At 43.5% G+C, this 26,773-nt stretch overlaps 1 protein-coding gene and 1 non-coding gene across 4 annotated transcripts in view; both read right to left on the bottom strand.

Moving 5' to 3' along the window:
- Window positions 1-26,773, bottom strand: part of CD99L2 (CD99 molecule like 2) — a 112,660-nt gene that overhangs the window by 76,533 nt on the left and 9,354 nt on the right. The gene's annotated exons all lie outside the window — the stretch shown is intronic.
- LOC120606394 (5S ribosomal RNA) lies at window positions 14,509-14,627 on the bottom strand. Its single transcript, XR_005653884.1, has one exon. It is a non-coding gene; the product is annotated as a 5S ribosomal RNA (ribosomal RNA).

Genomic DNA, 26,773 nt, shown 5'->3' with positions numbered 1-26,773 from the left:
GTTACCTGCTATGTAAAGGAAAATCCGGTAAACAAGAATTTAGATGCAGGTACCATGGCTAAGAGTATTTTTACACATTTCCAGGGAGCATCTTTATGTCCTATGTACATGGCAAGGAGCTTGATATTAAAGGTGAGGAGGGTTTTTTTTTAATTGCATAAGTCACCTTGCTAACTGAAAGGATACGTTCATTCTTCCTTTGTGTTCACACAGAAAGGTAAATATTGATGATGACTGCTCAGAGAAAATCCCAAAGGGGCTCGGAAGGCCTTCAAGGATAACCTCTTCCACAGAAGTCAGAGCTGAGGGCCAGGGGACTCCTTTGAAAAAGAAAAATGGAGTGGCTGCCAGGGACAGGGGTATGAGGAGTGACTGCTAATAAGTGCAGGGTTTCATTTGGAGTTAACAGAAATAGTCTAGAGTTAGATCGTAGTGATGGCTGCCCCACCTACTGAGTATATTAAGAAGCACTGAACTGCAGACTTTAAAATGGTGGATTTTATGTTATATGAATTATATCTCAATAAAAAAATGCGGTAGCTGTCTCCAGGTACTGAGCCCAGCATTCAGCCCTTCCAGGACCCTGGGACCTCAGAGATCAGACACCTGATCAGGTGGGAACCTGCAGGCCCCCACAGTTAATAATTTGGTAGCAGAAAGAGAAATGATCATGGAGCCAGGAGAGACAACTTCTCGTCAGTTCTCCCACTCACTGACTAGGGGCCCGGCACATTCAGTTGACCTCACAGGAATGACCTGCTCCCCATACGTAAAATGAAGGTATTATACCTGATTGCTCAACACCCCAATGGGATAAAATGGATGACATACATAACAGAAACGAGGCCACCGTGGGCCAAAAAAAGCGTCATCATGATGTGCCAGGAGGCTTGGGGGTCTCATGATAGCTCTATGACAAGAGGCACAATGCTCTGGGGACCACAGTTTCTAAGATACTAAGTTCTTTGCTGAAGATGACACTGCTGGAGTCACATCAAAAACTGGGACACGAGGCTCTCAACTCTGGTCCAAAGCTGTTCCAAGATTATAAGTACTGGATGAGGATTATAAATACTGGTGACCAGCTGTGGAGCCAAACAGCCTGAGTGCAGGTCCCAGCTCTGCCACTCACCAGCAGAGACACCTTGGCCAAGAGCCTTGACAGCTCTGTGCCTCAGTTTCCTTACCTGTAAAATGGAGATAGTGGTAAACTCCACTACGGTGAGCTGATTTGCAGACTAAATTGGACAGAATATATGAAGGGATTAGCAAGGAATCTAACACATAGGAATCTCTCAAATATTAGCTATTATTATATTTGCTATTAAAGTAGAATTTACCAGCTCTGTAAGGCCCTTCATAAATATGAATGAGTAAATAGCTTTTGGAAGTTATTAAAATGTTCAAAGCTTAACAGATGCAGAGACAACAAAGTCACACTCCAACCTGAACTCACCCAGTGTCTGATGAACCTTTAGATCCTAATGATGTGACATAAACCTGGGAAATCGAGACACAAGGTTGTCACAAAACAGTTCCGATGCCACAAGGTATTGACTAATAACAATCGATGCACGTGGCATTTCCTTCTCCTGCAGCCAACAAACAAAAACACAAGTGGATGTGTGTATAATTGTTTAAGTGAGGTGGGAAGCTGTCTCTGATTGATGTTGCATAGATGGACATTTCCAAATCAGAGCCAAGCAGAGCTGAACAGGACCTCAGCGACCATCTAATCCCACACACTCATTTTAGAGATAAAGAGAATCCATTAAAAGGTTGACTTTGGTGGGTGGGTGGGGCATACTCTTTTAAACTGGCGAAACAAAAACAAGAGAATCTCCTAAGACAGCTCGTCACAGTCCGGTGCAGTACAGACGTGCTTGCATGGAGCCTGGGTTGCATCATGGGCCCTCAAAGAGTGAGCGTGGACAGAGAGCCTGATCTAGCCAGTCAACTTTGAAGGCAAAACAAAGCAGTCGTGTCGCGAGGTCCAGCATTAGCTAGGGTCTATCCATGTTCACGAGCAGGCTGAGAGACAGAATCTGAATCTACACTGAATGGGCTCATCAAGATTTTAGCCTTATCACCAGGCCGGGCCAATGCAAAGGGAGAAAGGTGCTGCCAGCCTGAGTCAACTCCTAGAGGTCCCCAACCCAGACCTTTCTCCCCAATTCCAACCCTGCAGGTCACGCTATCCAGGGGAAATTTCCACAAATCCTCCAAAGAGAAATGCCCAAACTGACCTCTGTCTTCTGTCACCTTCCCCTTCGGCTTCCTCCTTTTGCATAGCAGAGTTCAGGTGTATCACCACCTACCTAGGCACCGAGTCAGAAGCATGGCTGTAATTCCTGATGCCTTCTCCTTCATTGGCGATCAAGTTTTATCTGTTTTACTACCAAAATATTTCTCGTATTCATCACATCGCCTCCACTTCTGTGGTCACTCCCTTATCTTCTCATTTCAGCCCTCTAACTGCCCTCCTTAGCCTGAGCCTTGCTTCTATTCCGCTGCCCAAAAAGTGTGATACATCAAAGATCTGGTTGGGTCACCCTTGTTACGCAAACACTACCAATTTCTCCCCATTGCCTAAAGAATCAAGTCCAAACTCCTTGCGTATCATTCAAAACTGAACCATTTTCTGCACTTCTATACCTCTATGCTCACTGCTCTCTTTATCCAAACCCTTCTTTTCCTGTAGAGGTTGTCAGCATCCTCAGAGGAACTTTTCTCCATGGTAATGCCTGCCCCCTTCACCAGGTAAAACTCATCACGTTGATCCTCCTCCATCTTTCATTCAAATTGGACCTGATATATCTGAGTCTCTGGCCCTCACAGTTGACTGTAAACTCTGAAGAACTGAGCCTTGATCCTTTCTGCATGCCCCAACATACCACAGGGCCTTGTCCCATCATAGTGCTTAGTTCACTGCCTCAAATGAACTGCTCTTCTAGCAGATGCTTATATCGGAAACCCAAGACCATCTATGCCCAAGAAACCAACACTTACAATGTATTCTTCAAACTAGTGAACAGACAGACCTTCTGCCACAGAAAACCCAGTTTCTCCTCTAAGCACTAAAGTTTTGAGAAATAACTTTATAACAAGTGCCTGCAAGTGAGGAAGACAATGAACCTAGAGGCCTCGAACCTCAATTCTGAATGCATCCTAGTGATTCACCTGTTCCTGGTAATAACTCTGGACCAAACTACAACATTTTGGATCAGTCAGAAAACAGAAGCCACTTTCAGGGAAGATTTCCCCCTGACTGGTGGCCTAGAAAATGTGGAAAGTCTTCTTACCAAAGAGTCCTCTTGCTATAGGGCAAGAGAAGAGAAAAGAGAAAAAGGCCCATGAAGAGAAATGTCTATTCAGACTCTCTGCCCATTTTTAATTGGGTTGTCTTTTATTGTTGAGCTGTATGGGCTCCTTATATAATCTGGATACAAGTCTCTTATCAGATATATGATTTACAAAAGTTCTCCCCCACTGTGTGGTTTGTCTTTTGATTTTCTGGATGGTTTCTGTTGAAGCACAGAAGTTCATTTTGAAAGCCAATTTATCTTGTTGGTTTTTTTTTTCTTTTTTTCTTTTATCACTTGTACTTTTGGTACCATATCTAAAAATGCTTTTGCCTAACCAAGGTCATGAATTTACTTCTACATTTTCTTCTAAGAGTTTTATCATCTCAGTTCTTACACTTGAAATCCATCATCCATTCTGAATGTGTGTACGGTGTAAGGTCGGTATCCAATTTCATTTTTTTTCTTTTGGCACATGGAAATCCAGTTGTCCCTGAACTATTTGTTGAAAAGATTATCCTTTCCCCCCATTGAATTGTCTTGGCACCTTTGTCGAAGTTCTACTAACCATGAACGTGAGGGTTTATTGACTGATTCTCAATTCTATTCCATCAATCTACATGATTATCCTTGTGCCAGTACCAATCAGTCTTGAATTCTGCTGTGTTGTACTAAGTTTTGAAATCATTCTTCTTTTTCAAAACTTGTTTTTCAGTTATTCTGGGTCCCTCGAATTTCCATATGAATTTTAGGAGCAGCTTGTGAATTTCTGCAAAAGAAACAGCTGCGGTTTTGACTGGGATTGCCTTGAATCTGTAGAACAATTTGGGAAGTATTATCTCATCTATTTTTAAACATCCTCAGATCTCTCCCATTTTAAACTAGAAAACCCTTTTTTTTTTTTTACTGTACATCCGCATCCTGATACTGCCTTCTCTCTCCTCTTCATAATCAAAGTTTTAAAATGGCTATACTTGATGCCTCCACACCCTCCCTTTCCAATCCCTCCTCGATGCCTCAGGCTCATAGCCAGCTCACATTAAGCATGTCCCAAACCAAATGCCTCCACTTGCCTCCCCTCCTCCAACCCTAACCCTTTCCTGGGCTCATCTGTTTCACTGAATGGCACAGCCACAAGCCAGAAACCTGTACATCATCCTGGACATCTCTCCCGCACTCTGCAGCCACGCCGTCATCAAGTACTGTCAATTTTACCTGCACCACATGCCCTCGGTCCACCCACTTATCCACACCTCAACTGCAGCCATCATCTCTTGCCTGGACAACCACAAGAGCCATCTACCTGGTCCTTCCAGGTCTTCTCCCCACAACAACCCATTCTCCACACAGTAGGCAAAAAGACACCCTTTAAAAAAAAAAGATTTTTATTAAAATATAACTAACATGATAGTGTGTCCATTTCAGGTGTACACCATAGTTACTCGGCATTTATCTACCTAAAGAAGCGATCCTTGTAAGTCCAGCAACCATCTGACACTGTACAATGTTATAATTATGTTATTACTGTTTTATCTATGCTGCACACATCCCCATAACTTGTTTTATACCTAGAAGCTTCAACTCCCTTTATCTTTTTTTAAATAATCATAGCACATCATTTCCCTGCTCGAAACCCTCAAAGACCTCACTACACTGAATATAAACTCCACGTGCCTAACTATGGCCTGCAAGGCCCAGCCTGATCTGGCCTCCCTCTCTCTATAGGCCCGTCTTATATTATACCTCTCACTGTTTTATGTAAATCTTTAAGTTTGTTTTCCAGTCATGTATGTCCACTCTGGAAATCTTATAAAATGTGAAAAATAAGAAAATATCGCCAAGTGATTATAACATAGACGAATCTTGAGGACATTATGGTAAGTGAAACGCAAAAGGAAGCCAATCACAAAAGGGCAAATACTATGATTCCACTTATCTGAGGTCCCTAGAGTAACCAAATCCAGAAAGAGAGAGAAAGTAAAATTGTGGTTTCCAGGGGCTCGGGGGAAAGGGATGATGGGGAGTTAGTGTTTGATGGGTATAGAATTTCAGTTTTGCAAGATGAAAAACTTATGATTTGGCTGTGTAATGATGTGCATATGTTTAACACTACTGAACTGTATACTCGGAAATGAGTAAAAAGGTAAACTTAAGGTTATATATATTTTTAGCATGACAAGAAATTTAAAAATAACACCGAGTTACAGTTTATTAAAAACAAACTTCACAAAAACCAAGTCAACTTTCTCAGGGTTTATTAACTTTGGGAAGAACCTGAAATGTAAGCTAATCGACCATCCCTCAGAGTATAGCAAATTCATCTCCAATGTATAACTCAGAGGTTCTCAGCCAGGAGGGACAGGCTGACCAAGCTTAGGAACCTCTGCTCTCAGAATCACCTCAGCTGGGGGCCCTGGCAGGTGCTTTTGAAGGCTATTTATTGGAAGAGTCAGGTTGCTGGAAAACGTTTTTGTACTGACCCTGAAACTGGCCCTGATCTTCTAGCACTACGAAGAATAAGTCCATCTCCCGTTGTCCACGGCAGACATCTGGATCCTGTGGTGAAAGTCACCAGCACCAGATCTCATCTCCCTGCCACACCCCTCACTTCTTCCTTAACTCCTTCCTCCCTTTGACTTGAATGACGTTGCTCCACGAACCTGTCCGTGTGTGTCATATTTGCAAGAAATGGCTTGCTCTGATTCCTTTCCCTGATATACCCAATGGCAGACTGTTGCTTCTACAACAACCACACTAAAATTCAATGCCTGTGTACACTATTATGGAACTCGGCCCCGACAGCCCTTGGCACTTATGTGGCACACTGGAAACAGTGGCTAAGCGATCTGGGGAGCAATGTCAAAAATAGAAAGAGCCAGTCTGTAGGTATAAATACATCCTGCTCTGTTACCTCCTTCTGGGACTAGCTTATCAATCTGTCTGGCTCGTCTTCCAGCACAAATCCTCAAAAGGAGTGAGACCCACCGCCTGGTTTTTGCCTCAATGGAAAAGGGGACATTGGTGTCTTGGGCTATACAGCAATTGCAAGGAACTCATCCGGGCCTGTGTCTGCTTGATTTGGCCGACTATTTCCCTAAATCAGCCTGTTATTTGGGAGAATATAAATCAAATAACCTATTTAACACCATGCGAAATAAAATCACAGCTCTTCAGCTGACCTTTCCCCTTTATAGCGCTCTGCGTTTGTGTTTCTGTACACAAGCCGATGGGGGCGGGAGCTGATGCTAAGGATATAGATGTTTTGAAGATACAAAACGACCATTTTTAAAAAATCCACTAGAAATGACAAGCATCCTGCAAGTCTACGTTATTGAACATTCCTACTTACTTTGGAGGGGGAAGAGGGAAGTACCTAAAGAAAGCTTCCTCTGTGTCACAGAACAGAATTCAACTTGTCTACTTTCTAAGCTTCTTTCCAGCCCAAATGTGTCCCTTAAAACGTGAACTCGGCCAGGCTCAGCAGTGGGCATGCTCATCATTAAGATCAGCAACTTATCAGACCATGTTTATCTCCGAATTGTACCTGACATGGATCGTATCGTTAGAAGCATATTTTGCATCCCGCCCTCAGTACATGCAGGCAGCCAGCAGACATGTACATCGCAACAAATGATGCGACGAGGCTACTCACTGAATTGTCTTGACATCTTTGTCAAACATAAACGAATTCGGCAAGCTGAATTTTCTAACTTCCCTTCACGGCTATCTTCTCCACAGAGAGAGGTTCTGGGAGGTCTGAGGCCAAGTATCATGCCTCTTCTTCTCCCTGGCACCTGAAGCAAGGGCAGGCGTGGCACAGGTCCACCGTGCATTCAGCAAGTTTGTCAAATGAAGTCACCTAGCCCAGTATTCAAAAAGGAGGCTTTCCTCATTTGAGGGAGAAAAAGGAATGAATGACTGATGCACACGACATGAATAAATCTCAGGATTATTATGCTGAGTGACAGAAACGAGGCGAAAAAGAAAGTACATGCTTTATGGTACCATTTCTATAAAATGCTGGGAAATGTAAACTAATGTATAGTGAGAAAGAGCAGATCAGCGGCTGCCTGCAGATGAGGATAAGGGCAGAGAAAACTTCTGGGGCTGATGAAGACAGTCATGATCTTGACTGTGGTGATGGTCAAGAACTGATCGAACTGTACACTTTAAACAAGTGTGGCTTCTTTTGTGTTCATTATACTTCAACGAAGCTGTTAAAAACAACAGTATACACCCATGAGGGCATAAATGCCAAAATCCTTACAACAGCCTCTTAGAGCCTAGAGGATCTACCACCCACCTCGCCAACCTCTTCGAGATGTTTTTCATAAAATCTGTACTACATACCAAAATATTAATGGCAGTTATCCACAGGTAATGCCTATTTCCTTCTTTATTTTCTGAAGCTATTAATGTTAGAAAATGGAACTATTTTTTTTTAAAAACAATGTAATGTAATGCAAAACATATTTTGATATCATTTATCGAAATAAATGATACCTTCTGTAGTAGGCAGAATCCCTCAAGAAGTCCCATTTCTAACTGCCCACTTCCCAGAAACCCGTGACTATGTCACCTATATGGCAAATGGAACTTGGCAGATGTAATTAATGCTACTGAGATGGGGAGATGATCCTGGATTACCTGGATGGGCCCAAGCTAATGACAAGGGTCCCTAAAAAAGGGATATGGGAGGGTCAGAGTCAGTGTGACTGGAAGAAGGAACCACGGGCCAAGGAATGTGGCAGCCTCCAGATGCTGGAAAAGCCAGAAAACAGATTTTCTCCTGGAGCTTCCAGAAGGAACACAGCCATACTGACACTTTGATTTCAGCCTGGTGATATCTATGTCAGACTCCCAACCTTCGTAATGTAAGAGCATATATTTGTGTTGCTTTGAGCCTCTAAGTTTGTGATGATTTGTTATAGCAGCAACAGGAGACTGATACCTCTTCCTTTCTGTTATGTACACGTTCATCTGTTGTCAACAAACTTCTGCTGAGCATCTACTCTGGATCAGACACCATTCTAGACCTGGGGAACAGCAGGAACAGTGCATTCTCTGATGCAGAGAAATCACCAGAGCAGCTAGGATCTGTCTGAAAGAGCCTAAGTGCCTACTTTGTTTTTAACAGGTTTATAGTATTCATTTAGAAGTCTTTCGGATACTATTCTGCTAATCCTGTAATGTCACACTTTCAACAAGCAATTATTCTTTAAAAAGAAAAAAAGAGTCCTACTTACAATTACGTATATTCTAATTGGGTAAAATGACTGACAAAGGCTTTAATTATGGTTCATAACTCACACCTACTATATTATTAGACCTTTGCTACAAGTTGGCATTTGTGAACATTACATCATTGTTCTGTCATTTGTGCAGCTTTCTCCAATTATTGTACTTGTGGGGCATTAGTGCAAGGTGAGGTGACAAATGATGGTGCTCTAACTACCAGAGCCTTTTATTTACCTGAGAAAAACATCTTTCGGTCACTCTCATCCAGATGGGTTCCCAGTGGGGATCAACTCTATCCACCAAGAACTTGATATGCTCATCTTGTGAATTATCACAATACTCACATATTATACATATAGATAAGTCGTCGTTCAGTAAGATATACCACATGCCTAATAACATGTTTATTATGTTAGAAAACAAAATTCAACTGAGTAAATTGTAAAAACCTTACTGGCTTTATTCAAAGATTCATGAATCAGGTGGCGTCCAACCTAGCAGATAAAAGGAGCTCTGAGGAGCTGTACAAAATGAAAAGACTTTTACAGGCAGAAGGAAGCAGGAACGAGGAAGTTATACTAGACAGAAAAGCAGATTGGTTATCGCAAGGTAACTTTTTTTCTTTTGCTATCCCATCTTTTTGTGCATGAAGACTTTCCTGACCCCTCCAATACGTAACTATCTTCTCCCTCTCTGAACCTCCATGCAGCCCAGCAGCTCTGTCTTATGATTTAGCACTTTGCCATGAGTAGCCTTGAATGCAGTCCTGGTTTCTCTTTCCCAGATATCATTTATCCTAGATTAACTAAGAGTAATTTGAGGAAAGGAATCATAGGTTACATTTTCATTGTAGCCCCACATCACTTAGGATGTAGCTGAACAGATATTGGCAGCTCAGAAGATACTAAATTTAGTCTGCATTAAATTTAAATTATGCTAAAATCTAAGGAGAATCAAAAATAATTTTCAGAATATAGCTTTCCCATCTCCCTGTGACGATTCAAAAATTGCAGTATGAACAGAAATTCTATAAAATCCTGTTGGACATAATTCTTATTGATGAACCTTATTTACCTTTATTTTTAAATATGGAAAATTCTTATGAATATAATAAATGCTGTTAGAAAGATCCATAAAATTGGAAAAGGAAAAAAGAAGAAAATAAAATAACCTCCCGTAATTCCTTCACCCATAGCAAGCATCATTAACACCTTGGTATATGCCCTTCCAGACTAGTTTGTGTGCCTCTATGTAGGTTTAACGTATGTACACAAATACTTTTACATATGTCGCTATTACTGCCTTCATTAATTCTTTAGAATAAATCACAAGAATTTGCTGGGACTAAAGTATAAGTATAATGTATAAAGACGTGTGTGTGTGTGTGTGTGTACTTTTAAAAAGTATCACACACTCTGCTTGCTTTCGTAACCTGTTTTTCCACATGTTAATAATGTGACTTTAATGACTGCAGCGTAAGTCATCGTACCTTAATTTACTTAACCAGTTAATTATTATTGAACATTTAGGGGTTTCAATTTTTCACTCCTAATATGAAACAAAATGAAAGAGGGGTCTTGCAAGGCCACCATGGTGACAGTGGGCCAGTAGCTAGGGTGAAATGAACTCCACTGTCCACACCAGAATGCTGAGAGAGAAAGACCAACAAGGCAAAGGAGATCTCAGCCCATCACAGTGGCTGGTGCAGAGGAGGTCCCCAGGGAACGGCAATGCCCTTACTCCCATGGGAATACACTTTTCCATGGGCACACTTGAGAACAGAATCATTGGGTAACCTTGAACTCCATCAGATGTAATAGCAACAGGAAAAAGATGAAAGCTATATTGAAGTTTAGATAGTGGTGTTTTTTAAAACTCAATTTAGGAAACCTTCAACAATTCAGGCTATGAAAAACCCAAAGGCATTGAATTTGGGTTTGAATTTAAGAACTTCAGTCTTGGAATTCTTGACTATTCACCCAGTAATTCTCAGGTGCAAAATGCCAGGTAGGAAGAGATGGGATCCTGGAACAGAAGAGAGGCATTAGGGAAAACGTGGGAAATCTGATATGAAGCCTGGATTTTAATAAGTGTTCAGACGATGGTTCGTTGTGATGAACACACCATACTAACGTAAGGCATTACTAGGGGAAACTGGGTATGCGATGTGTAGGAACTCTCTCAACTCTTCGAAATTTCTCCATAAATCTAAAACTGGTCTGAAGTTAAAATTTACTTTTTAAAAATTTCAGACAGATCCCTGGACCTACTTCATCCTACTTCTCAGCCTGCGTTTAAGAGGCTTCAGGGGTTAGGTGGCTTCCTATGGACAATTGGTCCCTTTGAATACAGCCCAGGGAAGTGGGTCGAGCAGGGTCTAAGTTCTTGTGGACATTTTAGACTCTGCTTCTACTACCCAGATGTTTTTCCTGCACCCCTGGCCTCATCTCCAGCTTGGGTTCAAGTGATCAGCAGCTCTGAATTTGCTCAGAGGGAGACTCTGCCCTGCCGTCAGGAAGTTAAGTTGAAATAGAAGGAATATAAATAAGAGGAAAAAAAAACCTAAGAGCAGTTACTAAAAACATCCAGGACTTTTTGGAACTGTTGACAAAGAGGAACTCTTTCACGGGGCGTGCTAAGCTGGTAAGATGTCATCCTGAGCTGCCTGTGGCTACTTTGAGGAGAACCTGCGAAAGAATAAAGCCAACTCAGAGAAAAGCAAAACTGAGATGGAGATTGTCGAAGTGACATCATTTAAGAGCCTAGACCTATGTGTACCTGAAAGTAGCACCGTCTCAGGGTTCTTCAGGTACCTGATCCAATAGATTGCCTTTTTCCTACATACGTTTGTTAACTAAAGGGGAGACACTGTCTCTGCACTACTGCCAGAGGGAGAGGGAACAGATTGGCAGTATCTATTGACATTTGAAACCCGAATTCTGCCACTTGGCAAGTCTACTTCTCAGCATCCGCCTCGCACATGGTCACAGGGAGAACCCAAGCTGAAGAGGAGGTCACAGGTTACAAGGATGCCTGTTGCAGCGCTGCTGCGCAAAAGGCCTGGAAAAGCTCAAATGACTGTGAATGGAGAAATTCTTCTGTCAGATCAGGTACAGTGATAATGTGGATATAAGCCAGTGGTTTATATGAATGACAGATCTACATGGAAAGATCCTCCGGACATATGACTGAGTGGAATAGTGATGCAGAGTATAATAGCATTCCTGTAAATATGTAAAAGACCCATCCATCGACAGATGAATGGATAAAGAAAATGTTATTTTTTCTGTCTTTCTAAATTTTATTAAGTTTCTTGGGGTGACATTGGTTAATTATATAGGTTTTAAGTATACAATGATATGTCACATGTATATCGCAATGCGTGCTAACCGTGCAAAATCAAATCTCCTCCCATCAGGGAGGGGGAATGGAGGTGACTGCTTACTAAGTATAGGTTTCTGTTTGGGGCGATGAAAACATTCTGGAAGTAGTAGTGATGGTTACACCACAGTATGAACGTACTAAAAAAAAACAATTGTACGCTTTAAAAGGGTCGATTACACGGTATATGAATTATATATCGAACAAAAAAATATGATGGCATAGATGAACTTGAGCGATGAAACTGGGAAAACGGAGGCAGATTTCTGAGGTACAATCGATAGGATGCAGTGACAAATGTGATTCGGGGACAGAGAAGAGAGGGTGAAAGGACAAGGTGATACGAGAGGATTTGGAAGTGCCCTGTGAGGCATTGCACTAGCTCCCTGGGGAGTCCGGTAGCAGTAGAAAGAGGTCTCCCTGTCTATATCAGGTCATTGCCAATGAATCTGACTCGGACCTAGTGGTTAGCTTTTGGGGCTTTGCTTGGGATAATCAGAAGAGGCACAGTGACCTACTAGTCTAGGGACCTATCTTTGGAGCTGAGCCGTCTTTGACACGGAGGTCTCCAGAAGTAACCAGAGCCACCAGCTCTCACCTCCTACTGTGATCATCCAGTCCCAGAGACCAGCTCTGAGGTTCCCCCATCTTTGTAAGTAACACTGATAACTGAGGCACAGCTAATCTCACAGCTACCACACGCGCTAAATCAGGAAGGGAAGGCAGCGCAACCAACGGGACAGGGAGCTGATTTGAAAACCACTTTTCCCCTCTGCAGGAACATAAGACTGAGGGCCCCCGCCAATGGCCTGCTGGACACCTGGTCAAAGGCAAAACTAATGGGCCAAGTGCATCCCAACCCAGCTCTGCCGCTCACTAGCTGAATCACCTTGGACAGGTCTGTACCTCTCCCAGAACCTCTTGTCCTCTACTTTATGAGGCCAATTAGTACACTTCCAGAGGCCAACATGAGATCCTAGATGTGGCTGTGTCTGCTGTGCAGGGGCAGTCAATCCAGCAATGGTACCCTCCCCCCATCTCCACCAGCTCCTTTCTCATACAGTCTAGGAAACGGTCATGTCTCCCCAGCCCCTGATGCCCCTCAGCTACTGCCCTTTCTACCCCTCCTCCATGCCCGGGCAGGAGGGATGGGGTCTCCAGGCCTTGCTCCACCACCTGCGGCCGTCTGGCTTTGCCTGCATCTCCCGGAAACCATTCTCGGAAATGTGAAATGGAACACGAGACGGGGCTCACTGCTCTTTGAATTGTTCCACTCTGGCTTCCCTTTCTTCTGATTTTCCTTCCACCTCTCTGTCCATCCCCTCCTTGGCTCCTGGCTGACATCTCTTCTCACTCTGAAACTATGCTGTTAGCCCTTCCTGTCTTTCTCCCTCCCTCCCTCCCTCCCTGACCCTGCTTCCTGGGTGATGTGGTCTAGGACCACAGCTTGGTTTTCATCTCATGTTGAGACCTCCCAAGTCACGTCTCCAGCCCCCGCCTATGCCAAAGCATCGTCTCTCCTGTGAGCATAACTACTCCCAAGACTGCTTCCTCTTCGATACATTGCAGCTGACAACCCGTGTATATCCCGCAGTCACTGAAGTGGCCCAGTATCTGGCACACAGTAGTAGGTATTTAGTATTGGTTAGTATCTGACTCCAAAGCACATACATAATGTGCTGTATGACCCTCTTCAGTTCCTCAACCTCTCTATCCCTTTTTTCACCATCTCTTAAGTCAGGACAGACAATGTATGCAGAAGTACCTGAAAAGTAAAGGGGCTCTGACACCCCAAGTATGCTCAAATGGTGTCATTCTGTCCATACTGGTGGGTGAGTCTGCCAGCCTAACACTGTGTCCCCTCACCAAGTCCACCTCCCAACCTCTCTGCTGATGGGGAAGATAGGCAGTCTTCCCTTTGAGTCTCCCTACTGCAGCTGGAAGGTTCTGGAAGAAGCTGGTCCCAGACACTGTGCTGGATGTTCTACATCATCCATCATACCCCAGAACGCTCTCATGAATACCTGTGCCAAGTAGCTCTTATTTTGGTCCTTACTGGGGAGCAACTAGGCTGAAAGGTAGAGTCGCCACAGCCCTGGGGGAGAAGGGCACACCCCGGAATGACTCCAGGCCGCTGCTGGCTCACTGGGCTGCCTCTGTGCTGAGCTAAGAGCAAACATTCTCCTTTCCTTCTCCAGACTAGGTTCCCCCAAATCATCACCCAAGCAGAACCACCAGCTACTACTGCTCAGGCTGGCAGTGTGGGCATTGTTACACTCAAGTCCTCCTCTCTCTCCCCAGTCACATCCAACCCATCAATGACAGCAGTCAATTCAACTGAAAAACCTCGAGTCTAGCCATCTCTTTCATGCCTACTGCCACCACTCTGGTCCCTTAATGAAGCACTTTGTATATACCTTGCGCTATAGTTAATTTTGATTTTTTTTTCTTAGTGTATGTAATTCTAATGTTTTCTTTATGTGTGTTGTCACTTCCTAGCAAGTTTCTTCTGATCTTCCCAAGGTGCTCTACTGATCCAATAGAAGATTCTATCTGTCTGTCTGTCTGTCTGTCTGTCTGTCTGTCACATCTACAGCACCTGGTCTTCCTAGGTGGTCTCCCATCCAAGTACTAACCAGGCCCGACCCTGCTTAGCTTCCGAGATCAAACGGGATCGGGCACGTTCAGGGTAGCATAGCCATAGACTAGAAGATACTCTTTAGAATGCCCTGAATCTCTACCAGTACACAGCCGATCAGGAGATGGCGTGTGCTCCTGTCACTGTCGCCAGCCTTGACCTCTGCTGGGGTCCTCTCTTTGCCTTGTTCAGAAAAGAACTATTTCATAAACTTTGTACTAAACACAGAAGAAAATAATCAGAATCCCTCTTTGAAAAATTTTCTTTCCAAATAACTATCCATGTAAGTGTATTTGGAAAAGAAAAACCTTTCAAAAATATTTTGTATCCTGGCCTTTGGGGCGGGGGAAGGAAGGAAAGAAGAGAAGGGACAGCTGACTGAGGTTCTTATTGCCACTGCTGGTGAGGCAACTGATTTCATAAGTATTAATCAAAATCACTCTTGATTATAGCAAAAACAACCTTTGCTATAATTTTAATGCAATTAACTGGAATATATGGTAATTCTGAGCAATCTTGTTCTTGAGATTAAAGAACAACCTGCCAGGAAACATATGAATAAAGCTTTAAGATCAAAATTTACATAATTAGGTCTCTTCCCCACTCTACCCACCCCCATCCCTAGCTTCTCTGGCTAGAAGTCCTGCTGAAAGGAGATATTTAAAGCCAGCAGGCCTACAACCTGGGCTGGCACCCTGTGCTTCCCCGCAAGCACGAATATTCCTTTCTGATAGCACATTCATGTTTCTACGACACGTCCCTCACTGACTGGCAGCCAAAGACAGGCAGGCAAATGACAGAGTACAGAGGGTTTCAGCCATCCTTTCGGAGGTGGGAGCAACAAAAAAGTAGCAATGCCTTCTTGTATTTGCTTCCTAGCAGTTTTAGTACCACGCAATTTGCCCACCTCGCTCGGCATACGTACCATATTCCTGAAAAGATAACCTAAACAATACATCAAGCCCCAAAACTACAGGTTTTGTTTATGAGACATGTTTTAATGCCTTGTCACAATAGATGTCCTTGTCACATACTCCCCCAGCCCAGGCACTACTGTCATCGGAAAGGCCCTAGCTGCTACATAGCTCTAACTGGGGCTCAGACAGCCAGAGCCACTGCCTCTACTGCCTCACCCCACTTCACCCCTTTCCTGCCAATCCCTAACTCTCTGGGGGAGAGCCTGCATTGCTCCAGGAGAGAAGAAAAAGCTTCAAGCAGTTATTTTCCTGAAGATGTGACAAGTGACACCGTGCACACATAGTCCTGAGAAGAGGGAGAAATGCAAGGAGTGACAATACCGATTGCACATCTGACATGCAGCTTGGAGGCTGAGGATCCCAGGGACCGAGTGAAACAATTCCCACGACTCACCTTCCACCCTCCATCTCATACAGAGGTTTTCCATTCGATCCCACCCGTGAAAAAAATCTTCAGCATTTGAAATCACATAAAATGTCAACATTCCCATTCCCCCTTAAATAAGTTATTCTTGGACATGCAATGAAGTTCAGGCTGAAAGGTTAATTAATATTCTTCTATCAGAAGCTTTGGAAGAAACAAAAGTCATCGTTTTTATTCTTTGCTGCTTTGAAAACAAATGCAGAAAAGACAGGGTAACGTTTTTTTTACGAGACCGTCAACATAAAACGCCACACTAGAGACTACTCACATAACTAAAAACCTGACTTCCTGTTCCAGATGGCACACCAAGCACATTTACATTGTCTCTGAAAACCCCTGAGAGATGTCAGAAAAAAGGCACGTGCGCGAGTACACGGAGCACGAAGGGGTGAAGACATCAGTGATCCGAAGACTGAGATGAACTTTCAGAAGAACGAAGGTGGATGAGATCAGAGGAACAGATAAATCGAAGCCAGAGGAGTTGAATGGGAGAACTGGAACTCGCACACTGTCAGTGGGGTGAAAAATGGTACAAGCAGTTTGGAAAACTATCAGTTTCTCAAAAAGGTAAACATTCCTGTACCTTAGGAGTCAGCAATTCCACTGCTAGGTCTCCGCCCAAGAGAAATGAAGACATATGTCCACAAATAGCCTTGTACACGAATGTGCGCAGCGGCTTGATTTGTAGCAGTGCAAAGCTAAAAGCGACCCATATGTCAGTGAACAGGGTATGGATAAACTGTGATATATCCATATAATGGAAAGCTGCTCAGCAATAAAAAGGAAGTACTGATACACACTATAACATGAATGAACCTTGAAAACTCTACGCTGCAGGAAAAAAGCCAGACACACAAGAGTAAACAAGGCATCATTTCTTTTCATGAGATTCGAGAAGAGACTACTATCCTGTGGTATAAAAATCAGATCGGTGGTTGCCTGAGGGGAAGGGAAACTGGGAAGTGATGTAAGGGAACTCTCTGGGGTGATAAAAATGGTCTGTTTTGATATGCATTCGAAGTTAAGGATCTTAATATCTTAGCATTTAACTGTATGCAAATTAGATCTCAATTAAAGATTCCTCACAACTGGATTAGAACTAAGTGAGGAAAACTTTTAAATAGTGAAGAACACAGAAGAAGACCTGAACGAGTGAAAAGACGTACTAGCTTGTGGACAGGAAGACGCAATATTACAAGAAGTCAATTCTCCTTAATTTCTACATGTGACATGCTTCCAATAAAATGAGTAACAAGAAAAAATGTGGGACGGACCCAAACTCAGTAGCACATCCCCTGTCCAGAAGGAGGTGTGGAGGCTGGATGGAAGGCCCCCTACCCCCTCCTCAAATCACTGCAGGGGAAGGCGGGCAGTGGGAGAAGGAATAGGGAGGAACTACATGCAGATGTGCTGCTGCCCTCGGCCTCCTGCGCAGGCCCCTCATGGCAGAGAAGCTGGACATTTCCCCTCTAAAGAAACTGAGCAAGCTGGCGAGCAGGAGCTGACAGCCCAAGCAGGCCTGGGACCCAGCAGAGAGAATCCATGTAGGCCAGCCCCGGCCTGCTCACCACTCACAGCCCCAACATGCAGCCTTCCCACCTTCCCGGACTGCAGCCCACCTCACACCCCAGGGAGAGGAAATCCCACCCAGGCGTCCACTGAGGAATACTAGCAGACACCGAGAATCACCAGAAATTGGGGGAAACCAGCAACCTCCATTCATCCATCCAACAAATAGCTACTGATCAGCATGATGAGGTGCCCAGCTCTGCTCTCAGCCCCGGTAAACATCCACGAACAGGGCAGCTCCAAGTGGTGCCCTCACAGAGCAGAATTCCAATGGGGGCGGTCTACCCGTGCTACAAAATACTGTGTGGCCATACAAAAGAATAAAGTCGTGACACATGCTATCATCTGGATGAGCCCTGAAAACATTACACTGAGTGAAATAAGCCAGACACAAAAGGCCACGTACTACATGATTCCATTTGTATGAAACATTCCAAATAGGTAAATGCATAGAGACAGAAAGCTGACTGGTGGGTGTCAGGGGCTGGGGGAGCGGAGAATGTTGACTGACTGCTTAGTGGAGATAAGGTTTCCTTTTGGGGTGATGGACATGTCTTGGAACTAGACAGAGGTGGTGGTCATGCAGCTCTGTGAATGTCCTACATGTGAGTAAATTACCTTTTTAAAGGGGTGAAGTTTATGGTATGTGAATTTTATCTTAATTTTTTAAGCCACAAAAAATAAACCACATTTCAAGATGATGTATTCACAGGCAAGCCAATGTAAAGGTGATTTGACTCAGAGACTGCACGGAGCCAGGCTGGAGTCTGGCTGCCCCAGCTTTTACTCCCCTCTAAAGCCAGTGCCGGCCTGTTAATATGGAGTGGGAGGAGTGGCAAGAAGCAAGCAGTGCCCAGGGTGTGAGGAGGCGAGGCAGGGCCGATGTCTTGCTCACTATAAATACACCTGGCCCCTAACCACAGTCGGAGCCTGACTGCCCAAACATGATACAGAGTGTGCTTCCAGGGCTGGGTATGATTTGCTTGAACACAATAGAAGTGTTCTGACCCTGCTACTTGTGATTCAAATTTCTGCAAATCCAATCCTATCCTCAATGACCCAAGGAGCTTTCATTTAAAAGAAATCCTTCAGTGAATACGTTTCACAGGATTATGGAACCAGGAAGTTAGCAGTTTTCAGTCACCAAAGGGCTAAAAAGTGGACTAGGCACCAAAGTGACTATTTCATCACCAAACACTGAAGATCTACCAGGGACCAGTAACTGGGGGAGAAAGAAAGATGAAAAAACAAAACAAAACAAAACAAAACAGTTCTTGACCTCAGTCCAGCGGCGGAGATGTTTAAACAAATAGGGCGATGACAGCTTCATGTCTTAGGTGTTACACATCTTGGCAGCAGCCACAAGCTCCACTTGGCAGGCTTTAGGGAGTGGGTGGCATCCGGGCTAGTGGGTTCAGGAAGGTGAGCAGATAGTCTCTGAGAGAAGGAGGAGAAGGCTTCGGAGCAGAGGAAGCCTCCTGAGTCAAGCCTTACAGATGCAGGAGCCTGTCCGCCATTCTCACAGAGCAAGGAGGCACCATGAAAAGGGAGAAATTGGGAGGGCTAGAACAGAGATGTGGCAAGGAATTGTCAAAGAAGAAGGCAGATGAGGAAGGCCACATGGGGGAGGGGCTGCAGGTGTGAGAGGAGTATGACCTATGTGTCCCTTGGCATATGGGCTAGAATGGTGACACCACCCACCAAGATGGGGAGCACAGGAGGAGAGGCCAGCTTGTGGGAGAAATGCCAGGTCCAGGTGGCCTTGAAGACTCATCCTTCCATTTTTTGTTTTTTTAAATCATTAAAGTATAGTTGGTATATGTGTCTCAGGTGTACAACATAGTGACTCAACATTTATACACCTGATGTGATCACCATGATGAGTCTAGTATCTGTCACCATGCCATAAAACTGCTAAAATAAAACATAGGCAGTGAACTCTTTGACACAGGTCATTAGTGATGCCTTTTAGGATATGTCTCTTCAGACAAGGGAAATAAAAGTAAAAATAAACAAATGGGACTATATCCAACTAAAAAGTTTTCGTGCAGAAAAACCATCAACGAAACAAAGAGACAACCTACTGAATGGGAGAAATTTGCCAATAATACACCTGATAAGGTATTAATATCTAAAATATATAAGGAACTCATACTGATTCAACCGCCCCCCCCAAAAAATCCGATTAAAAAATGGGCAGAGGACCTGAATAGACATTTCTCCAAAGAGGACACGGAGATGGCTAACAGACATGAAAAGCTGCTCAATGTCACTAATCATCACAGAAACGCAAATTAAAATTACAATGAGATATCACCTCACACCAGTCAGAATGGCTATCATCAGTAAATCAAAGAAATGTTGGCAAAGATGTGGAGAAAAGGGAACCCTCCTACACTGTTGGGGTTGCAAATTGGTGCAACCTCTATGGAAAACAGTCAGGAGGTTCCTCAGAAAACTAGAAATAGAACTACCTTATGACCCAGCCATTCCACTTCTGGATATTTGGCCAAGGAAAATGAAAACGCTAATTTGAAAAGATGTATGTACCCCTACGTTCAGTGCATTATTTACAATAGGACTCATCCTTCTGACCCCTCTACTGCATTTGACACCTTCCTTGAAACACTCTGTCCTGAATCTCCATGACGTTTTCCTCCTCAGGCTCTTGTCCTCTCTCGCTTCTCATTCTCCTTCACTGATCGTACTGTCTACCTCTCCCCATTTTGGTGTTCCCCAGAGAGCTATTGTTCCTCTTCACCCACTCTCTTGGAGAGATTCCACCTGTTCACATGATTTCAGCCCTTAATGCCCCCTCGTAAATCTAAATCCCCAACTCAAAGTGGCTCTGAGCTCTGGACCGAGGGCTTCCTGCCAGACACCTCCCTCTACCTAATCGATCAGACCTAGATCTGTTGAAATGCTTCAGTGTTTACAGTCAACTCTCCCCACCCTTGGCTTCCCCATTTCTGAATCACCTGTTGCTTGGCTGTTCTGTATCATTAAGATGTCTCCAGGACGGCTTCTGAGTGACACATTGCTTCCAAAGCATTACATTTTTAATTGAAGTTTTTATTGAGGTAATTATAGGTCCACATACAGTTGTAAGAATACAAAGTGATCCCCTATACAATACAGGAAGATGAAGAGGAAGGGCAGGGAGTAGAGATTTGAAGGAGATGGAATATTAGTTTAAAAGGGAGGCAGGGGCAGGAGAGATGTTGTAGGATGAAGGAAAACTTGAGGGTGTTTTCAGGTAGATGGAAGAATCAAGGAAAGGAAAAAAGTGACAAATGAAAAACACGGAGAAGCGATGATGTGATTAATAAGGTCCATGCTCAAGTAGCCAGATGGGGATGGTAAGATACATTTATAACGGGAACAAATATGCCATAAATTATCTGGAAATAACTCAAACAAGGAAAGCGAAGCACCCACTGTGAGGCAAGGCAGGGCTAGAGCTCTTTGCACCGGGCACTCACTCAAGAACGTGATCCAATAAGTGCATGAAAGATGCTCAACTTCATTGGTCACTAGGAAAATGCAAATCAAACCCACAATACTAGTTCACACCCATTAGGGTTTAAAAAAAAACAGAAAATAAGTATCGGTGAGAATGTAGAGAAACTGGACTCCTCCTATACAGCTAGTGGGATTGTAAAATGATGCAGCTTTGTAAAACAGCTCGACAGTTCCTTAAAAAGTTAAACACAGTGTTACCCTATGACCTAGCAATTCCGCCCAAGAGAATTGAAGACATAAGTCCACACAAATGTTCATAGCAGCGTTATTCATAGTACCCAAAAAAGTAGAAAAAAGCCAAATGTCTATTGACTGATGAATAAATGTATTAGACCCATACAATGGAATCGTATTTGGCCATAAAAAGGCAATGAAGTATTGATACACACTACAACATGGATGAACCTTGAAAATATTTTGGTAGGTGAAAGATGCCAGATCCAAAAGGCCATATATGGTATGATTCCATTCATATGAAAAGCGATTAAGTTGTTCCTGCGGGGTGGGGGGGGATGCATCAAAAGGGACTGCTGAAGGGACATTTTGGGAGCGATAAAAATGTCCCAAAATTCGATAGTGGTGATGATTGTTCAACTCTGAATATGCTAAAAAAAAACACTGAATTGTACGCTTTAGGTGAATTGTACGACGTGTGAACATGGAACTTTTTGACATGTGGGACGGGAAGGGAAATGAACCTGCTACAAAGGCTTCTGCAGTTCAGAGGCGGCAGATGTAAAGGTCACATCTGTGACCATGGGCAAGTCCCTTTATGACTTTCTGCCTTTTTCTCCCTCTAGAGTGAAGATTGGGGCCCTCCAACCAACCCACCTTCACTCTCGAGAGCCCTCCTTTTCTGAGGTGTAGCCCCTTTCCTTGAGGCCATCCTCTCCTGACTTCCAGCACATTCTCTCCTAGTCATGCAATGAAGTGAGATTGCGTGGCACTGGCTGGGTTCACTCTCTCTACCCCATGTCATCCTGGCCTATGCTAGCATCTGTGACCTGGATATACTCCAGATCTTGTCCTCGACCCCTTTAGCTCCTTCCTCGTCTCTAACCTCCTTCGCTCACCTCACTTGGAAATCTCACTCTCTTGCCTTGGCCCTATCTTCCCAATCCTGGCCAGACCTCCTGCCCCAGCAGACCTGCAGAGCCGGCCAGGCAGCCCTTTCATCTCTTCCTGTCCTCCTTGGGACCGTCAACTGATGCCCCCTCCTTTCCCACGTGGCACAGTCCCAGCTCAGTCACGGCAGACTCAAGCCAGCACCAGCAATCCCTGTCACAACATTCTGCCCTCTCCCCCTACCAACCCCTTACTTTGAGAGAAGAACCCACTCTCTAGCCACACTAAACAGAGCTCCTTGAAGCAAGGCCAGTGTCTGAGTCATCTCTGTTGGCCCAGCACCAAGCGGGGTGCCTGGCACACAAGCAGCGCTTAATCAAGGCCTCCTGGAGGAAACTGACTATGCCAAGCGATTCCGCCACTGGCCTTGCTGCATTCTGGGGTGATGCCACGTTGCAGCAGCAGGCAGGTCTCACATCCCTGTGCAGACTGGCATTGGCACAACTGCCAACTCAGAGTGTGTGACTCAAGCCAGGCCCTCGGGTACATTGGCAATCCACATTTCCTTAATCGGCTCCCTTTGTTCCCTGGCATTACTCCTTCCAACTTGAACTCTCTAGCCAGATCCTAGCAATCTCAGCACAAGACTGTATCTCCCTGACCACAGAAAGGACTGATGCCATCAGGCAGCAAGGCCGTGCTCCCTCAGCCATCCCATGTGCAAATGTGACAATAACAGTAACAACAGTTGACATGCATCTAACACTGACTAAGGTTCAGAACGACTCCTCCCAGGTAGCCTGTAATTAGGTACCATTCTCTTCGGCCAATTTTTATGTACAAAAGATATTTATCAAAATGTAATTTATGATGGCAAAGACCTGGAGCCCACCTCAATATCCATCAAAAATCATATTCTTCATAATTTTAATTATGTAAGAAAATACAATATAAGGTTACATACTTAAACAGGATAAAGATATGTATCAATTTGTCTTTCTAGTAATTTGGACCAATCTTCCAATTAAAAGCAACTAAAATGGTTGATTTTCAAAACATTCCGTTAAAAGCACTGAAGAACTGACAAGATAGTATAAAACCGACCATAAAAAAACACAAACCAACACACACCTAAGAGGTGGCGGGAAGTTAAGAGATGTAGGAGTCCATGGCCCTGAAGGCATTTGCCAAGCTGGACAAACTTGACCTTTGGTTCCAAGGCGGGCAAAGGGACTGAAGTTTGGGCCCATGAACTCTTAAACTGAGGACTGTAATTGAAAAGTTCTCACATTAAACCAGGACTCCTAAGGACTACACTCTGGGGTAAGAGTGACTCAGAAACAAACTTGCCCTTTCTCAATTTGACCTCCAGAGGATGGCAAGGAAGGCTGCCTGGTGCTGGGGAAACAAGGAGAAAAGTTGGGAACTTGTTTTAGGTGATCCAAGGCTAGTAACATCCAAAGCAGCTGACAAAAATCAAACACAAATCTTCTCTAGAAGAAACCACATTTCTCCTAGACTTCAAAGCCTTATCTATATATTTTAAGGACGATGAACAGTACACAGCCAGAAATAACCAAGGCACGAGAAAATGAATGAGAACCATAGAAAAAGAGAAAAATAAGCCAAGATCTGACCAGGCAATTCAAAAAAAAGAAATCAAATTGGACAATAAACATATGGAAAGGAGCTGAACCTCATCAGTAACGAGAGATGCAAATGAAACCATAATAATATCAAAGCACACACCCACCAACAGCTAAAATGATACTAAAGTCTGACAATACCAAGTGTTGGTGAGGCTTTGGCACAACGGAAACTTTTATACATTGCTGACAGGAATATAAACTGCTATGACCACTTTGGACTACAGTATGGCATCACCTGGTAAGATTGAAGCTACAAATACCATGTAATCCAGAAACTCTAGTCCTAGGTAGAACCTTAGAACAGCAATTTTTAAGCTTTTTTGTATTAGGACTCTATACATTCAAAAATTGAGAATCTCAAAGACCTTTTGTTATATGTGTTATAACCACTGATATTTATCACATTAGAAATTAAAACTGAGAAATTTTTAAAACATGACAGAAGCACATCTTTCATGTTACACATCACATCAACTCTGGAAAACACTGTACATTCACGAGAAGAATGAAAAAGGCAATTAATATCTTAGTGTTACTATGAAAACAGTTGAACCTCGTGGAGCCCCTGAAAATGTCTCAAGGGCCCTTCAAGGGTCCCCAGAGCGCAACTTAAGAACCTAGTGCCCTAGAAAAACTTGTGCGCATCTGCATAATAGTCATGGCGGCACTGCTTGAAAGTCGAAAATTGGAAACTAGCCAAATGTCCATCAATAAGAGAATGGCTTAAGAAAAAACTTGTGGTATGTCCAAACCGTGGAATAACACATAGCAAGGAAAATGAATGAACCACAAATACAAGAGATCATTAGCAACCTTACAGGGAAAAGACAAAACACGAAAGCCTGTATACAGTGTAACTCCATTTCTACAAAGTTAAGACAGGCCAAACTAAATTATATTATTTAAGGTCACATACGTAGGTGGTAGAAATATGAAGCAAGAAACTGACTACATGGAAATCAAGCTAGTGGTCACCTCTTGGGGTGAGGAGCTGAGATCAGGAGGGCCAGAGATCCACTCAGGTGCTGTCGACATTCTATTTCTCGATCTGATTGATGACACAGATTTTCACCTTACACTTATTCATTAAAGGCCTTGTACACTTTTCTGTATATTTCACAATAAAGGGGAAAGCTATATATACAGTGCTATATCAATAATGTCCAACTATATATTTCTGTAGAGAAAAAAGAATTGAAATACTGTATTTTGATGTTAACAGTGGTTAATCCTGGGTTATGGGGTTTGCATTTTCTCTACTTTTCTACATTTTCCAACTTTCCTACAGAGAGCACATATAAGTCTTGTAACCATGTAAACACCTGGTATTGCCAGACTTTATTATAATTTTCAGCCTACTGGAGGGTATGCGATTTTATATTACATTTTAATTTGCATCTCTCCAATTACTGATGAGGTTGAGCATCTTTTCATATGTTTGTTGTCCAATTTGATTTCTTCTTGTATGAACTGCCTGGTCAAGTCTTTGGCTCACTTTTCTGTTTATTCTTTTCCACGGGTTCTCAGAAGATCATAAAACATATTGAAGACAAGGTCCCCATTTAAGATTGAAACTAATGAGGATCAACACAAGACAGATGGGATGAGCCATCTGTGGAAATCCACGCAGAAGACAACTATCTGAAGAGATTGGTGATGTGCCGATCTAACTAGGACGAGCTAGAAGCTCACCAAGGAGCCTAGCTGTGCTCCTGGAGTCGGCTGGAGCTGCTCCCAATCCACAAAGATGGAGTGATCTGATTTACTCCAACATGTCTATCCTGAAGCAACGTGAGGATGACAGAAAACTTTAGTGACTCATGAGGAATACTGAAAATGGAGAGTGGAATTCCAAAAAAAAAAAAAAAAAACACCAAAGTGCTTCTATAGTAGTGGGTCTCAACCCAGGGCAGTTCTGACCCAGGGGATATTCGGCAATATCTAGACTCATTTTGGGTTGGCAGGACTTGGGAAGGGGTGTTATTGGCATCTAGCAGGTAAAAGCCAGGGATGCTGCTAAATATCCTACAATGCACAGGACAGTCCCCTCCCAACAAATTATCCCACCCAAAATGTCAACAGTGCCATGGTTGAGAAATTCTTCTACAGCCTCTATCCAGGAAAAAAATAAAAAAGTGCTCGACTCTCGTTGACCCTTCTCCAAGTAGAAATAGTTGGAGGTGGAGAAAAGCAAATCCTTGGGCTGCCCTACTTTGATGGGGTTACCCAAAGCCCCCGAGATCCACGTTCTGCAAGTGCCCCCAATGCAGCTGTGTGCAGGGCACTGTGCTCGCCGGAGAAGACCTTACCCCTCCCACCAGAAAAAGTGTGTGCAAATAAGGCCAGGTGAAGCTCACAGAACATCAGCACTAGAAGGACCAGCTAGTCCATCCCCCTAACTGGAGAGAAAACCTGACAGCTGATGACAGCAGTGTGGCATCAAGAGAAGAGGTGGATGTGGAGCTATCGACCAGTACAATAACAAATATGCATAATGGTGATTATTTCATAAAGAACCAGAAAAGTCAGAGAAGTATGCATCATAACAGAGCTACAGCAGTTAACACCTCCACGGATAAGGCAGCATTTCACGTGAGCCTTGCAATCTCAGTGGATTGGTGTGCCGCTTTTAAACTGTGGCTAAAAAGTCTTTGAAACGCTCCTATTGTGAGGTGGGATATATGTTCTCAACTTGAATCTAGACTATTCTCAAGTGACTCAGTCTATAGAATAAAGTGAAAGTAAAGCTGCATGACTTCTGAGGCTAGGTCACAGAAGGCCCACAGAACTGAAAGCAGGTGTTCAAAGATGTACACGAATGTTCATAGCAGCACTGTGCTCAAAGAGTAGGAGCGGCCCAAATGTCCATCAGCTGATAAATAGATAAGCGAAGTGTGAGATATATCCATACAATAGAATATTCAATCTTAGGAAAGAATGAAGTGCAGATCCATGCTATAACACGGATGAACCTTGAAAACGTCATACTAACTGAAAGAAGCCAGACA

This window comes from Pteropus medius, unplaced genomic scaffold, assembly GCF_902729225.1.
Source record: "Pteropus medius unplaced genomic scaffold, Ma_sr-lr_union100, whole genome shotgun sequence".
Classification (NCBI taxonomy): domain Eukaryota; kingdom Metazoa; phylum Chordata; class Mammalia; order Chiroptera; family Pteropodidae; genus Pteropus; species Pteropus medius.
This window is presented reverse-complemented; position numbering and strand designations above follow the sequence as displayed.